This window comes from Lampris incognitus, chromosome 20, assembly GCF_029633865.1.
Source record: "Lampris incognitus isolate fLamInc1 chromosome 20, fLamInc1.hap2, whole genome shotgun sequence".
NCBI classification, from domain to species: domain Eukaryota; kingdom Metazoa; phylum Chordata; class Actinopteri; order Lampriformes; family Lampridae; genus Lampris; species Lampris incognitus.
The window spans coordinates 31,015,983-31,032,576 of NC_079230.1; the positions used below are offsets into that span (position 1 = coordinate 31,015,983).

The window sequence follows — 16,594 nt, forward strand, 5'->3', positions numbered from 1 at the left end:
ACGTCGTGTGGGTGAGGGAACGTCGTGTGGGTGAGGGAACGTCGTGTGGGTGAGGGAACGTCGTCTGGGTGAGGGAACGTCGTGTGGGTGAGGGAACGTCGTCTGGGTGAGGGAACGTCGTCTGGGTGAGGGAACGTCGTGTGGGTGAGGGAACGTCGTGTGGGTGAGGGAACGTCTGGGTGAGGGAACGTCGTGTGGGTGAGAGAACGTCGTCTGGGTGAGGGAACGTCGTCTGGGTGAGGGAACATCGTGTGGGTGAGGGAACGTCGTGTTGGTGAGAGAACGTCGTGTGGGTGAGGGAACGTCGTGTGGGTGAGGGAACGTCGTCTGGGTGAGGGAACGTCGTCTGGGTGAGGGAACGTCGTCTGGGTGAGGGATCGTCGTGTGGGTGAGGGAACGTCGTCTGGGTGAGGGAACGTCGTCTGGGTGAGGGAACGTCGTCTGGGTGAGGGAACGTCGTGTGGGTGAGGGAACGTCGTGTGGGTGAGAGAACGTCGTCTGGGTGAGGGAACGTCGTCTGGGTGAGGGAACGTCTGGGTGAGGGAACGTCGTCTGGGTGAGGGAACGTCGTCTGGGTGAGGGAACATCGTCTGGGTGAGGGAACGTCTGGGTGAGGGAACGTCGTCTGGGTGAGGGAACGTCGTCTGGGTGAGGGAACGTCTGGGTGAGGGAACGTCGTCTGGGTGAGGGAACGTCGTCTGGGTGAGGGAACGTCGTCTGGGTGAGGGAACGTCGTCTGGGTGAGGGAACGTCTGGGTGAGGGAACGTCGTCTGGGTGAGGGAACGTCGTGTGGGTGAGGGAACGTCGTCTGGGTGAGGGAACGTCGTCTGGGTGAGGGAACGTCTGGGTGAGGGAACGTCGTGTGGGTGAGGGAACGTCGTCTGGTTGAGGGAACGTCGTGTGGGTGAGGGAACGTCGTCTGGGTGAGGGAACGTCTGGGTGAGAGAACGTCGTGTGGGTGAGGGAACGTCGTCTGGGTGAGGGAACGTCGTGTGGGTGAGGGAACGTCTGGGTGAGAGAACGTCGTGTGGGTGAGGGAACGTCGTGTGGGTGAGGGAACGTCGTGTGGGTGAGGGAACGTCGTCTGGGTGAGGGAACGTCTGGGTGAGGGAACGTCGTCTGGGTGAGGGAACGTCGTCTGGGTGAGGGAACGTCGTCTGGGTGAGGGAACGTCGTGTGGGTGAGGGAACGTCGTGTGGGTGAGGGAACGTCGTGTGGGTGAGGGAACGTCTCGGCGTGGCAGCTTGTGTCTGCGTCTGTGCCTGTTTACATTGGCTGGTCTGCATGCGTCTAAAACCAAATCCTGTCCCGGCCTTTGCGTTATCAAACCCGCGAAACGAAGAGCGTGATCTGTGTGCGCTGTCCTGCACGTGTCAGTCTCCATCGAAAACGTCACGGCACCATGATGGAGGCTGTGGGGAGGGGGGTGGGGCAGCGTTAGAAAATATTCAAAAAGTATGTCAAGGCCCCACGTTGTATTATAAATGTATTATAAATGGTATTACAAATGGTATACTAAATGGTATTACAAATCGTATTATAAATGGTATCATAAATGGTATTACAAATGGTATTATAAATGTATTATAAATGGTATTACAAATGGTATTATAAATGTATTATAAATGGTATTACAAATGGTATTACAAATGGTATACTAAATGGTATTACAAATCGTATTATAAATGGTATCATAAATGGTATTATAAATGGTATAAATGGTATTATAAATGTTATTACTCCTCTCCATCATGAAATCCTACACTGACCTTCTTACATACCCACCACAACCACGTCAGAACCGGAGATATCATGTACACTGGAGTCGTGGTTGGTTGAAATCTTACTTCCAAACATCTGCTAATCTGTTAATCTGCTAATCTGTTACTCTGCTAATCTGCTAATCTTTTAACCTGCTAATCTGGTACTCTGCTAATATGCTAATCTGCTAATCTTTTAACCTGCTAATCTGATACTCTGCTAATCTGTTAATCTGCTAATCTGTTACTCTGCTAATCTGTTAATATGCTAATCTGCTAATCTTTTAACCTGTTAATCTGATACTCTGCTAATCTGTTAATCTGCTAATCTTTTAATCTGTTGATCTGCTAATCTGTTAATCTGTTAATCTACTAATCTGTTAATCTGCTAATATATTACTCTGCTAATTTGCTAGTATTTTAATCTGCTATTCTGCTAATCTGTTACTCTGCTAATCTGTTAATCTGCTAATCTTTTAATCATCTAATCTGTTACTCTGCTAATCTGTTAATCTGCTAATCTTTTAATCATCTAATCTGTTACTCTGCTAATCTGTTACTCTGCTAATCTGTTAATCTGCTAATCTTTTAATCATCTAATCTGTTACTCTGCTAATCCGTTAATCTGTTAATCTGTTACTCTGCTAATCTGTTAATCTGCTAATCTTTTAATCATCTAATCTGTTACTCTGCTAATCTGTTAATCTGCTAATCTGTTACTCTGCTAATCTGTTAATCTGCTAATCTGTTATTCTGCTAATCTGCTAATTTTTTAATCTGTTGATCTGCTAATCTGTTAATCTGCTAATCTGTTACTCTGCTAATCTGTTACTAGTCATGACGCATCAGGTCCACGTGCCCGGACATATTCATGTTAGTAGTCAAGTTCAATTAGTAATTTGACTTAATTAGTAATCAAAAACAAAAATCTTGATTTTGATAGATACTGCTAGTCAGTGTGTTTTAAATCAACGAGTAATGACCAGTGAAAGCGTATTGGACTTTATTTTCAGCAGTCGTACTAGGTCTTGGACTTGAGCGCGCTGCTGGTTTTTATTTTGAAGGTGTGTCACTGCTACACAGGTGTTGAGATAAAACGTAACTCCACTAATTTCAGAACACTGTAACGATGACGGATGACTTGACCCTTAGCCCACGGGTCGGACCCTTTGGTCGACTGGTTAACGTCGTCGCCCGTGGTGCCGGGGACCCGGGTTCGCGTCCCGGCTACGGTGGTTCCCGGCTGCCCCCGAATTCACTACATTATCCTTCAGGTCCAGCTTCACCTAGAGGACGTTTTCATGTCGGTTGACACCCCTGCTTGCATTACAAGACAACAAACTAATGAACAAAACAAAGGATTTTCTGGTTATGAGCTTGTTTCTCGGAGCGCTCGTGGCAGTTGTTGAAGAGGCAGGTCAGGTAGGTTGTGTTAAGCGTTGCGTTCCCTTCGTGTTCAGCATCTTGAACCGTTGCCTCACTGAAGGTTTCTCCCCTTCCTGATTCAAAATGAGATGTTAAGCAATGCTGAAACTCCTGTCTCTAATGTATGTACATCTGGTTTCTTCCATGCAAGACCTGTGTTGAGTACTAGGCCTAGGCCTAGGCCAAGCGACCACAACCCCCATCTGCAGACACACATGATACTAAAACCTAGATGCACAAATCCCTCCAGAGTAGTGCTGACTTGAAACCGAGCTACTTTTTATTTGGCGGGAAGTTGATAACCACGCTACATTAACCACTATCCTGGACGTGTCAGCCGCTCAGCACCTGATGGAGTCACTTATTTTCCCCGAGCAACAATACCACAATGCACCTGGGTCGCAAACCTGCTCTTCTCATGGATGCAGTGTTCCTCTGGGTGGGGGTCTGACCAGAGTTCTCTGCACAAGCCAGCTGGTTTCCTCCAGGCGTCTTCGTAGCACAGCTGTGCGCCATCCAAACCACGCAGTCATGGGATCGTGTTGTTGTGAACACTTCCCATAACTCTTGCAGTGCTTGTTCCCGTTGCTGGAAGTGGAACCAACTGATTTGCAGCGGACATGCTGCAGCATGGCGGACAGGAACTGGTAGATGGTAGATAGGAACTTCTGTCACATGCATGTGAGCTGTTCAAGTCAGGTTTCTAGAGGCTGGATTGTTTTTTCCTTATGATGAGCTCAAGTTGTCTGGTTCACTCCGGCACCCCGGAGATGACGTACACATATATGCAACATACACAGTAATGCACAAGTATTTGTTAATCCTAAAAGCATGCGTGTCCTGTTCTATGAGGCGCACATAAAGCTGCAATGCTGAAGACTTGCATGCTACAATACGTTATTTTTTAAAATACTTTTGATTTTATAAGCCAGTATGGCTGATAAGGCTTAGGTAATAATAATAATGATAATATAATAATAATAATGATAATGCTTAGTTAATAATAATAATAATTATTATTATTATTATTATTATTATCATAAGGCCGATAAGGCTTAGTTAATAATAATAATAATAATAATAATAATAATAATATTAATAATAGCAATGATGATAAGGCTTGGAGAAGATCCGTACAGCAGCACTGGCAGCTCTGCTGCATGTTTAAAAGATCACTGGGATATTGCTCAAACACCACTGCAAATACCAGGTATTCCCACAGTAGTCAGAACGGTCAACAACAAAAAAGAAACCCTGGGCTTCATCAGTAGCCCATCACGAACTTATATCTCCATGTCACTTACTGTGGAAGGTCAAACGTGGTCTTCCTCACAGCCACGAAGAAGACTTTAAGACCTTAAAGCAAACTTTTAAAATCAACTTTGGAACGTATTTTTTTAACAGTGCTAGTTTAATAACTAGCTGAAAGGCAGCCGTGAGCCTGACTCAGATGAACCTGACTCAGGTGAACCTGACTCAGGTGAACCTGACCCAGGTGAACCTGACTCAGATGAACCTGACTCAGGTGAACCTGACTCAGATGAACCTGACTCAGGTGAACCTGACTCACGTGAACCTGACTCACATGAACCTGACTCACATGAACCTGACTCACATGAACCTGACTCAGATGAGCCTGACCCAGATGAGCCTGACTGACATGCTGAAAGGGTGTGTAGGTTTCGGATGGGGGACGGTGAAGAGGCTTTTTCAGGGATACACTCTGGTGGAAGGTGGAGGAATACGTGGGGGCATGTTGTGATCGGCACAACGTTTGCTTTCTGAACGGCATTCAGTGAGATCCTGCAGGAACCGTCTGATGAAGCTCTTTAGGATACTGCAACGTGTTAGCCAAAGGAACTGAATCAAGTGCAACTGGACTTGGTATATATCCGTGAAGACGTTTCGACCTGGATGAATGAGAACATTCACAGACATGCTGCAACGTGTTCAACACAGGTCAGTCCGGGTAGCGTAGCGGTCTATTCGGTTGCCTACCAGCACAGGGATCGCCGATTCGAATCCCCTTGTTGATTCAGGCTTGGTCGGGCGTCCCTACAGACACAATTGGCCGTATCTGCGGGTAGGAACCTGGGTGTCGGTATGTGTCCTGGTCGCTGCACTAGCGCCTCCTCTGGTCGGTCGGGGCGCCTGTTCGAGGGGGAGGGGGGAACTGGGGGGAATAGCGTGATCCTCCCACGCGCTACGTCCCCCTGGTGAAACTCCTCACTGTCAGGTGAAAAGAAGCGGCTGGTGACTCCACATGTATGGGAGGAGGCATGTGGTAGTCTGCAGCCCTCCCCGGATCAGCAGAGGGGGTGGAGCAGAGACCGGGACGGCTCGGGAGTATGGGGTAATTGGGCAAGTACAATTGGGGAGAAAAATAAAAACAAAACAAAACAGAGGCCAGGGAGCCGTCAGTCTGCCGGGTTTTGGGGGTAGTTCAGGACCCAGAAAGGAGAGGGGACTTGTTTTCCTAAGACATTTTAATTTAATCTGAATGCTACGCAGTGCTGCGTCTCTTTGAACAGTTGCAAAGAAATAGGTGAAGACTTGGGGAGCGATGCATGCCGGGACACCGCCTGCTCACTTCTCTCTGTGCACCTGATGTGGCAACCTCGTATTTGGGAGGATGAGTCTTTTTTTACTGCTCTGTTTGACGGGACGCCAATCACCAATCGCCACCACCAGCGGCTGATGAGCCGCTGATGAGGTGTTTGAGGAGGTGCTTGAGGAGGCGCTCGAAGGCTTGATTCCTTTTACATCTGTTCAGTGGTCCTCGCCCATAATGGTATTGGTTCAGCACAATATGCAAGTGAATATGGCTGTTCACTGCTGCCATAACGAGACTGGCTTCAAACAGCCATTGTTGTGAACTGTTTTGTGCAGGACTGGGTTTTGGGTCTCTGGATTTCGTTGTGTTCCTTTTGCCTGATTCACGACAGTACAACGAACCATCAAGTTTAAAGAAACTGCCAGTTCTAGTGGGCCATGCTCATGTGTTTTTTCTCCTTTTTTTTGAGGGGGGGGGTTCCCCCTTTTTCTCCTCAGTCTTACTTGGCCAATCACCCCACTCTTCCGAGCCGACCCGGTCGCTGCTCCACCTCCTCTGCCGATCCGGGGAGGGCTGCAGACTACCACATGCCTCCCCCTCCCATACATGTGGAGTTGCCAGCCGCTTCTTTTCACCTGACAGTGAGGAGTTTCACCAGGGGGACGTAGCACGTGGGAGGATCACGCTATTCCTCCTCATCCTCCCCCCCCCTGAACAGGCGCCCCGACCAGAGGAGGCGCTAGTGCAGCGGCCAGGACACATACCCACATCCGGCTTCCTACCCGCAGACACGGCCAATTGAGTCTGTAGGGACGCCCGACCAAGCCGGAGGTAACACGGGGATTCGAACCGGTGATCCCCGTGTTGCTAGGCAACGGAATCGACCGCTACACTACCAGGACGCCCCATGTGTTCTTCTCAATCGCTTCTCGGCCTTTTGGCTAAGATCAAGTGTAGTATCTGTTCTTATCAGTGTAATATTTGATACGTCCCCTACCCATGTGTTCTTCTCAGCTAAATCCACCCCTCTCCTCCTGTGCCACTTGGATGAGCATGTTTCTTGCCCGTGTCTCTGAGGGGTATTAAGCAGTCTCGACATGCAGGGGAGAGTATCAGACTCGACAGATAGGAAGCCTGAGGGTTCCTCAGCGAGCCGAGCATTTCCCACGACCCGAAAGCATTCCTCCCCCTCCTCCTCGAGCAGGCGTACAGTTGGACCGGGTCTGAGAGGAAGGCTCGGTATCAGAGTCACAGTCTGGCACGCCGGTTCCTACTTCGGCTCCAACGGGTGCTTTTCAGCCATTTCCCTTCAAGTTCAGGAACATGTGGAGGAACATTTGGGCAAAGCCGTAGCGCAGAGGCCTGGGTCTGAGCCCAGAATCTGGTCTCAATGAGAAGCTAGAAGGGATGATTAGACAGCACGACTACTGAACAGATGTTAAACGGATCAAGGCCATTTCCCGCCATCTTGGACATCGGCTGATAATCATTACCGAGGCTGACAAGCGTTCAGGAGCGTCGCTCCTTCTCTGCCAAATGTTCCAAGTGTCGACACACGCGCTCCTCTTCTTCATTCCAGCCACGTTCTTGCTCGCTTGTTTGGAATTAAAAGCCCCTGCCCAAAGGGGGTTTTATTGTTTTGTTTTTTGTTAGTTAACAATTGATCACTGCTTGTATTGTTTGGCTGATGTTCAACCCTGAATGCAAAACAGAGTTAAAATGGGAAAAGGCAGGGAAGGGTGAAAAATGCTGCCTTTCTTCTGCTCAGAGCGGCTGGGGGGGGGGGGGGTTTAATTACAAAAGGCGCCTCTGCCCACATTGAGCGTTAGATAAAAACTGATAATAACGCGTTTTATCACAGTTTCTCTTAACAGCACTTTTCCTCTGCACTCATTTGTACTCCATGCGTGTGAACTGGAACATGCCTAACTCCACCCATACGACCACATAGGTCGTATACCCTCTAATACGACCCACAGGAGCGTTTCCTAAAGTAGCGCCCCTGCCGGCGGCAGGAGATATGCCACAGGTAGTTTTCGCCTCTGTGCATTGTGGGTTTTTATGTACTTGTTCACATCCTTTTTACGAGGCCTCGTAGACAGACTGGTAAAGGTAGGTCGTCAGTAAACAGTGATAAAAACAGTTTGAGAACAACAGAACATGTAGTCGGTGCGTTTTTGTGTTGTTTCGCCGTCCAGTATAGTAACCAAGTTTGCTATTGGCAGCACGGCCGCTAGAGGTCGCTTAACCTGAAAACGTAACTATAGGTCGTAATAAGCTGCTTGTACAAACGACCTATGGGGTCGTTTTTTTGGCGGAGGACAGTCTCTCTAACTCTGTAAAAGTACATAAACGTCCAGGTGACTGGGTGAAGGTGTATTGCATGGGTTCACAGAAGAAGTGAGAAGAGAAACTTACAGCATTGCATTTGGCTTCCCGACTCTGAGAAACGAGTTGCTCTGTGCCGGCCGGCTTTCCATCCACCTCAGAGCATGTGACGGAGACATGCGTGGAAGGCAAGGGTTCTCCTTTCACGTGGGCTGGGAGGATGGGTCATACTCCTCTTCAGAAGCCTATCTCTGTAAAGAAGGGTTGTTTACACCTGATACCTAGCAGCGAGCCAGCAAATAAAGTCAACAAAAACATCACTAGTTAGGCTGTGTTGAGGCTGCCCTCCACCAAAAAACGACCCCATCGACCCCCAACGACCTTGTTGGCTGTGTTGGTCTTCATATGTCAGCAGACCTGATAGTTCTTTGTCGTTATTGTCTGTGTTTTTATGCACCATAGTATATATGTGCACTTCAGGCAGTGACAGGGCTCCTACTTTTCACAATCATATTTGTTTCGCGACTCGGCTATCTCAGTTGATTATGGCATGCCAGGGTTCAAACCCTTTAGGTCTGACCTGTATGGACTAGTGTTTCTCCTCCACGTTTTGTTTTACTGTTAGGTAGTCGTGTGTGACCAGAACAGGCTGGCTTAACTGTTACCAACTATACAGCTACAGTTTCAATGTCTGCGTCAAGTACGGGCCTAAGGGAACCATCCTCGGCCCGGGGTAATTGTGTCCGGCCAATTACCCCACTCTTCCGAGGCGTCCTGGTCGCTGCTCCACCCCCTCTGCCGATCGGGGAGGGCTGCAGACTACCACATGCCTCCTCCGATACATGTGGAGTCGCCAGTTGCTTCATTTCACCTGACAGTGGGGAATTTCACCAGGGGGACGTAGCACGTGGGAGGATCCCCTTATTCCCCCAGTTCCCCCTCCCCTCCCGTCCAACCCACAGGAGGCGCTACTGCAGGACCAGGACACATACCCACATCCGACTTCCCACCTGCAGACACGGCCAACTGTGTCTGTAGGGAAACCCGAACAAGCCGGAGCTAACACGGAGATTCGAACCGGCGATTTCTGTGTTGGTAGGCCACGGAATAGACCATCACATCACCCGGACGTCGTGATGGAAATGGATTTCTGCGACTAGATGATGGTGTAGAGTTGAGCCACGTCCTGTGACTTTGCTCGCCCATAAAGAATTATGGCGGATGGTGAAAGAATTTGATACATTTGGATCGAAAACGAAATTCAAGTTGCCCTTGAGGTAACTCGAGTTAACTTGAGTTAACTTGAGGTAACTCGAGTTAACTTGGGTTAACTTGAGTTAACTTCAGGTAACTTGAGTTAACTTGAGGTAACTTGAGTTAACTTGAGGTAACTTAAGGTAACTTGGGTTAACTTGAGTTAACTTGACTTAACTTGATGTAACTTGAGGTAACGACTTAACTTGAGTTAACTTGAGTTAACTTGAGGTAACTTGAGTTAACTTGACTTAACCTGACGTAACTTGAGGTAACTTGAGTTAACTTGAGGTAACTTGAGGTAACTTGAGTTAACTTGAGGTAACTTGATGTAACTTGAGGTAACTTGATGTAACTTGAGGTAACTTGAGTTAACTTGAGGTAAGTTAACTTGAGTTAACTTGATGTAACTTGAGGTAACTTGACTTAACTTGATGTAACTTGAGGTAACTTGAGGTAACTTGAGGTAACTTGATGTAACTTGAGGTAACTTGAGGTAACTTGAGGTAACTTGAGTTAACTTGAGGTAACTAACATCAGAGCCATTTTTGATGGAAAGCAATAAAGAAATGCTGTAAATGATCAGGAGTTAAGAGAGGGTATGACAGCTCCATTGGCCGGTGGAAAAAGATCCAGCTTCTCTTGCGTGTCTACCGCCCGGTAGTTGTCAGCTTCTGTTGCTAAGCAACCAATATCGACCCTGAGTTGATGACGTAGACTCGTCACGGCCGACGCAGCGGACTCGTTTTTTGGAGAAGCACTGACTAGCTGACGGAAGCAGAGACAGTTGTGCTTCAGTCACAGCCCCTACAGTTGTGTTGTGAATATGCTGTCATAACACTGAGCTTCTGGGCAACACAAACACCGTTAGTATGATTCTTTCAAGAGGTTTTCCTTCTTGTTTTAGTGCATGTTTAGTACATGTTCGGAAATGATTGAAATGATACCCAGTACCCAGTATGGACCAAACGTGCCATATTGTGATCCTTTACAACATGTTGTTTTAGACCAAACGTGCCATATTGTGATCCTCTACAACATGTCGTTTTAGACCAAACGTGCCATATTGTGATCCTCTACAACATGTCGTTTTAGACCAAACGTGCCATATTGTGATCCTCTACAACATGTTGTTTTAGACCAAACGTGCCATATTGTGATCCTCTACAACATGTTGTTTTAGACCAAACGTGCCATATTGTGATCCTTTACAACATGTCGTTTTAGACCAAACGTGCCATATTGTGATCCTTTACAACATGTTGTTTTAGACCAAACGTGCCATATTGCGATCCTCTACAACATGTCGTTTTAGACCAAACGTGCCATATTGTGATCCTCTACAACATGCTGTTTTAGACCAAACGTGCCATATTGTGATCCTCTACAACATGTTGTTTTAGGCCAAACGTGCCATATTCTGATCCTCTACAACATGTTGTTTTAGACCAAACGTGCCATATTGTGATCCTCTACAACATGTTGTTTTAGACCAAACGTGCCATATTGTGATCCTTTACAACATGTCGTTTTAGACCAAACGTGCCATATTGTGATCCTCTACAACATGTCGTTTTAGACCAAACGTGCCATATTGTGATCCTCTACAACATGTCGTTTTAGACCAAACGTGCCATATTGTGATCCTCTACAACATGTCGTTTTAGACCAAACGGGCCATATTGTGATCCTCTACAACATGTCGTTTTAGACCAAACGTGCCATATTGTGATCCTCTACAACATGTCGTTTTAGACCAAACGTGCCATATTGTGATCCTCTACAACATGTCGTTTTAGACCAAACGGGCCATATTGTGATCCTCTACAACATGTCGTTTTAGACCAAACGTGCCATATTGTGATCCTCTACAACATGTCGTTTTAGACCAAACGTGCCATATTGTGATCCTCTACAACATGTCGTTTTAGACCAAACGTGCCATATTGTGATCCTTTACAACATGTCGTTTTAGACCAAACGTGCCATATTGTGATCCTCTACAACATGTCGTTTTAGACCAAACGTGCCATATTGTGATCCTCTACAACATGTCGTTTTAGACCAAACGTGCCATATTGTGATCCTCTACAACATGTCGTTTTAGACCAAACGTGCCATATTGTGATCCTCTACAACATGTCGTTTTAGACCAAACGTGCCATATTGTGATCCTCTACAACATGTCGTTTTAGACCAAACGTGCCATATTGTGATCCTTTACAACATGTCGTTTTAGACCAAACGTGCCATATTGTGATCCTCTACAACATGTCGTTTTAGACCAAACGTGCCATATTGTGATCCTCTACAACATGTCGTTTTAGACCAAACGTGCCATATTGTGATCCTCTACAACATGTCGTTTTAGACCAAACGTGCCATATTGTGATCCTCTACAACATGTCGTTTTAGACCAAACGTGCCATATTGTGATCCTCTACAACATGTCGTTTTAGACCAAACGTGCCATATTGTGATCCTCTACAACATGCTGTTTTAGACCAAACGTGCCATATTGTGATCCTTTACAACATGCTGTTTTAGCCCAGCAGTGTAGTAAGTCTTCCTGCCTGACACCGTCACATCTCATCACGTGTGCTTCGTTTCTGCTGCAAAGTGCATCTCAAAAAGACAGCAAATAATTACTGAATGTGGTACAGGTGCTCAGGCTGCAGCCGGTGGTCATCTCAGCAGGTACAAGGCTGTAATCTGAATTAAGGACACGGACGTCTGAATAAAATGTGCTATTGACAGAAAAAACAAAACAAAACCCAAACACACACAAGCTGACAGAGACACGCAGTGTTTTCTTTCATCAGCTGTGGATGGACACCTGGCACGTGTGGTGTTAGCGGTTTCCTTGGTACCGGTGTGGCGCATGGTTCCGGTTCATGGTTCTCCCGCCGCGTGTCAGATGGGATGGGTGTATTAGAGTTCAGTCGGCGCTCCTCTCCTCTCTCCCCTCTCCCCCCCTCTGAGTGGGTCCTCGCCTCGTTGTAAAGCAGGGCAGGTCTGTGGCCGCGGCAGCCGGGAGGGGCACTCCAGGGTAATAAATGGTTCAAATGAGATTTGAAAGGCTACAAACGAAGTGCGCCTAAAAAGAGAAATGGGGACAATTTGACAAGTTCTGATAAGTTCTGACAGTTTCTGGCGCACCGGAACGACCAAGGCGGCCATTAGGACTGTGTTGCCTTAAAGGCGTGATGGCGGGTGGACTTCTAGTTTTGACGAGACTTTTATTTTGATAAGTGTTAGGCACCGTTTCCTGTCAGCCGTGTTGCGGAAGCCGGCTGGACTTGTCTTAACGTTTGCGGCAGTTCAGTTACACGACATGCGGGACAGCGCCCCCTGTGGACGACCCCACCCGCAGCGTCGCGAGTAAACAACGTCGTTGTTGTACTTATATATATAAGTTCATGTTAAAAAAGGGCTTGTGGTTTGTGTGTAACGGTGCGCGTCATGTCAGCATCTATGACGTCATTTCCTTCGCGAAGTTCGTTGCGCTGTCCTAGAAGCACACTAGCGCCCTCCAGTGCAGAGGAGTAGTCTAAACTTGATTTCTGATTATTTGGTTGCGGGGTGGTGCAGTGGTTAGCGCGGTCGCCTCCCGGCAAGAAGGTCCTGGGTTCGAGCCCCGGGGTAGTCCAACCTTGGGGGTCGTCCCGGGTCGTCCTCTGTGTGGAGTTTGCGTGTTCTCCCCGTGTCTGCGTGGGTTTCCTCCCACAGTCCAAAGACATGTAGGTCAGGTGGATCAGCATCACTAAATTGTCCCTAGGTATGAATGTGTGTGTGTGTGTGTGTGCGCGTGCGCGCGCGCGCGCCCTGTGACGGCCTACCAGCGGGCGCTGCAGTGTTCACAGGCGTCGGACAGCGGCCATTTTAAACTGTTTGAAAAATAGCGTTGAAGTTGTTAAAATGCTAATTTTGCTGTCAGTTAGTTTCATAACAGACATGCTAACATATGTAATGCATCAACATCTCACTGGGTATCTACCTTGACGCAATACAGAGTTTAAAAGCCGGCGGTCATATTGACCGCCCATGGTCGTTTTAGTGTTAAAATACTGGATATTACAGACTTCCTCCTCCTTCCCCTCATTTCACTTTCGGCTGTTTTACCCATTTCTCCTCCTCTATCTTTGCCACTTCCGTCCACAACACACGGAGGGCGGCGGGCATGTTGTGATTTGGCACTTGACTGGTTCCAGGCCCGCCGTGAGTTAGAAACCTGCACAACAAAGGTACTTCAGGGTCTTGCTGACTTCGTGTTCCATTTCTCAGGCTTTGGTTTTATAATTCACTGTCAGCTCCGCACACGCGTCTCATCTGGGTCCACGGACCAGGACTGCGTGTCTGTCCCCCCCTCCCCCTCCCCCACCAACACTTACATATAAATGGGAACTGTCAATCACAAAGTAGAGTTCACATTAACACATGAAGACAGAGACAAACACCAAGAAAAGACACGCAGCTACACAAAGTGCTGGGGGATGTGAAAAATGTTATGATTATAATAATAATCACAGGGAAGGCTACAGGACAGGGTTTTAGCAGAACCAGAATCCATTTTATTGGCAAAGTGTGTCTATGCACACGAGGGCCGGAGTTTGACTCCAGATCACAGGAGCTTCTAGCAATTGCAGACATCACTCACACACACACACACACTCACACACACACACACACACACACACACACACACAGGAGAAATCAATGGAACAACAAGAAGATATTGGAGGCGTGTGCACAGCCGGAGTCATCAGACTCACACTCACGTTTATCGACCATGTACACATACATGTAGGTTTGCACATACATCAAAATGGACTCTGGGTTCGAGGCTCTCTCGGTGTACCTTTCTGTTTTTTTAACCCCCCCCCCTTTTTCTCCCCAATTGTATCCGGCTAATTACCCCACTCTTCCGAGCCGCCCCGGTCTCTGCTCCACCCCCTCTGCCGATCCGGGGAGGGCTGCAGACTACCTCATGCCTCCTCCCATACATGTGGAGTCGCCGGCCGCTTCTTTTCACCTGACAGTGAGGAGTTTCACCAGGGGGACGTAGCGCGTGGGAGGATCACGCTATTCCCTCCCCCCCAGTCCCCCCTCCCACGACCAGAGGAGGCGCTAGTGCAGCGACAAGGACACACACCCACATCCGGCTTCCCACCCGCAGACACGGCCAGTTGTGCCTGTAGAGACGCCCGACCGAGCCGGAGGCAACACGGGGATTCGAACCGCTGACCTCCGTGTTGGTAGGCAACGGAGTAGACCGCCACGCCACGCCACGCAGACGCCGTGAGGGAAATGGATTTTTGCGACTAGACGATGAAGCAGAGCTGAACCACGCCCTGTCACTTTCCCGCCCATAAACAGTTATGGCGGATGGTGAAAGTATTTGAGTCGAAAACGAAATTCAAGCGCCCCTTGAGGTCACTTGAGGTCACTGAAACAACGAACAGCACAGCCAGTTGTGATGGCAAGCAATGAAGAAATGCCGTAAATGATCAGGAGGCGCCCCGCCTGACCTGAGGAGGCGCTAGTGCAGCGACAAGGACACACACCCACATCCGGCTTCCCACCCGCAGACACGGCCAGTTGTGCCTGTAGAGACGCCCGACCGAGCCGGAGGCAACACGAGGATTCGAACCGCTGACCTCCGTGTTGGTAGGCAACGGAGTAGACCGCCACGCCACGCCACGCAGACGCCGTGAGGGAAATGGATTTTTGCGACTAGACGATGAAGCAGAGCTGAACCACGCCCTGTCACTTTCCCGCCCATAAACAGTTATGGCGGATGGTGAAAGTATTTGAGTCGAAAACGAAATTCAAGCGCCCCTTGAGGTCACTTGAGGTCACTGAAACAACGAACAGCACAGCCAGTTGTGATGGCAAGCAATGAAGAAATGCCGTAAATGATCAGGAGGCGCCCCGCCTGACCTGAGGAGGCGCTAGTGCAGCGACAAGGACACACACCCACATCCGGCTTCCCACCCGCAGACACGGCCAGTTGTGCCTGTAGAGACGCCCGACCGAGCCGGAGGCAACACGGGGATTCGAACCGCTGACCTCCGTGTTGGTAGGCAACGGAGTAGACCGCCACGCCACGCCACGCAGACGCCGTGAGGGAAATGGATTTTTGCGACTAGACGATGAAGCAGAGCTGAACCACGCCCTGTCACTTTCCCGCCCATAAACAGTTATGGCGGATGGTGAAAGTATTTGAGTCGAAAACGAAATTCAAGCGCCCCTTGAGGTCACTGAAACAACGAACAGCACAGCCAGTTGTGATGGCAAGCAATGAAGAAATGCCGTAAATGATCAGGAGGCGCCCCGCCTGACCTGAGGAGGCGCTAGTGCAGCGACCAGGACACACACCCACATCCGGCTTCCCACCCGCAGACACGGCCAACTGTGTTCGCAGGGACGCCCCACCAAGCGGGAGATAACGCGGGGATTCGAACCTACAATTCCCGTGTTGGTAGGCAACGGAATAGACCGCCACGCCACCCGGACGCTCGCCCTCAGAGTGCCTAGCAGAGAATAAGAAGCAGCGGAGAGAGATGCATTTAAAAATGCACCGAATTGGGCTTGAATGTAAAGAAACATGAGAAGAGAGTCTCACTGAACACGTGCAACCTGGGCCAGCGAGACGACACGAGAGCTGCGCAAATCCAAGCAGACTCAGACCGGAACCTGCCAACCCATCAAAGAGTAACACCCCCCCACCCCCACCCCACCCCCCACTGTAGCGCTCCAATCCTTCCTATGGGCAGTTACACACACACACACACACACACACACACACACACACGGAGTTATGACTCATCCTCTTTATTCCTCCTGCTACACGGCCATGAAGACGGTCTGGTCCAAGGCCAGAGCCCAGCAGCCAATCAGCACGCAGCGTAGCCCAGCAGCCAATCAGCACGCGGTGTTCCTCACTGAGCTGTTCACCAAAGGCTCTCATGAAAGCCGTGGGGTTAAATTTGAGCGGGGCACCTGCCTCCACCACAGGGGCAGTTAGACCCCACGTCACATTAAAACACATTATTCCCGCTCTTCTGGGTGTCATGGCCGCGCCCCTTTCAGCGGAAGTGGACGTGCACGCCCTTGCCTGTCTGTTTCCGTTCTTCTGTGCCTCTCCTCGGCCGCGTTTCTACTTTACTGTCAGCAGTACGCGCTTCATTCCTCGCCATCTTGAGGATTTTTTTTTTTGTCAATTCCTACACCTCCCGTTTCTCCGCCCCTTAATCCCTTTGTCCTTCTACA

General features: G+C 48.8%; 1 protein-coding gene and 1 pseudogene across 1 annotated transcript in view; both read left to right on the plus strand.

Annotated features, from left to right (window-relative positions):
• The window catches only part of adam19a (ADAM metallopeptidase domain 19a), a 216,032-nt gene that overhangs the window by 54,542 nt on the left and 144,896 nt on the right, over positions 1-16,594 (plus strand). The window lies entirely within an intron of this gene.
• On the plus strand, positions 6,662-6,769 carry LOC130131174 (U2 spliceosomal RNA; annotated as a pseudogene).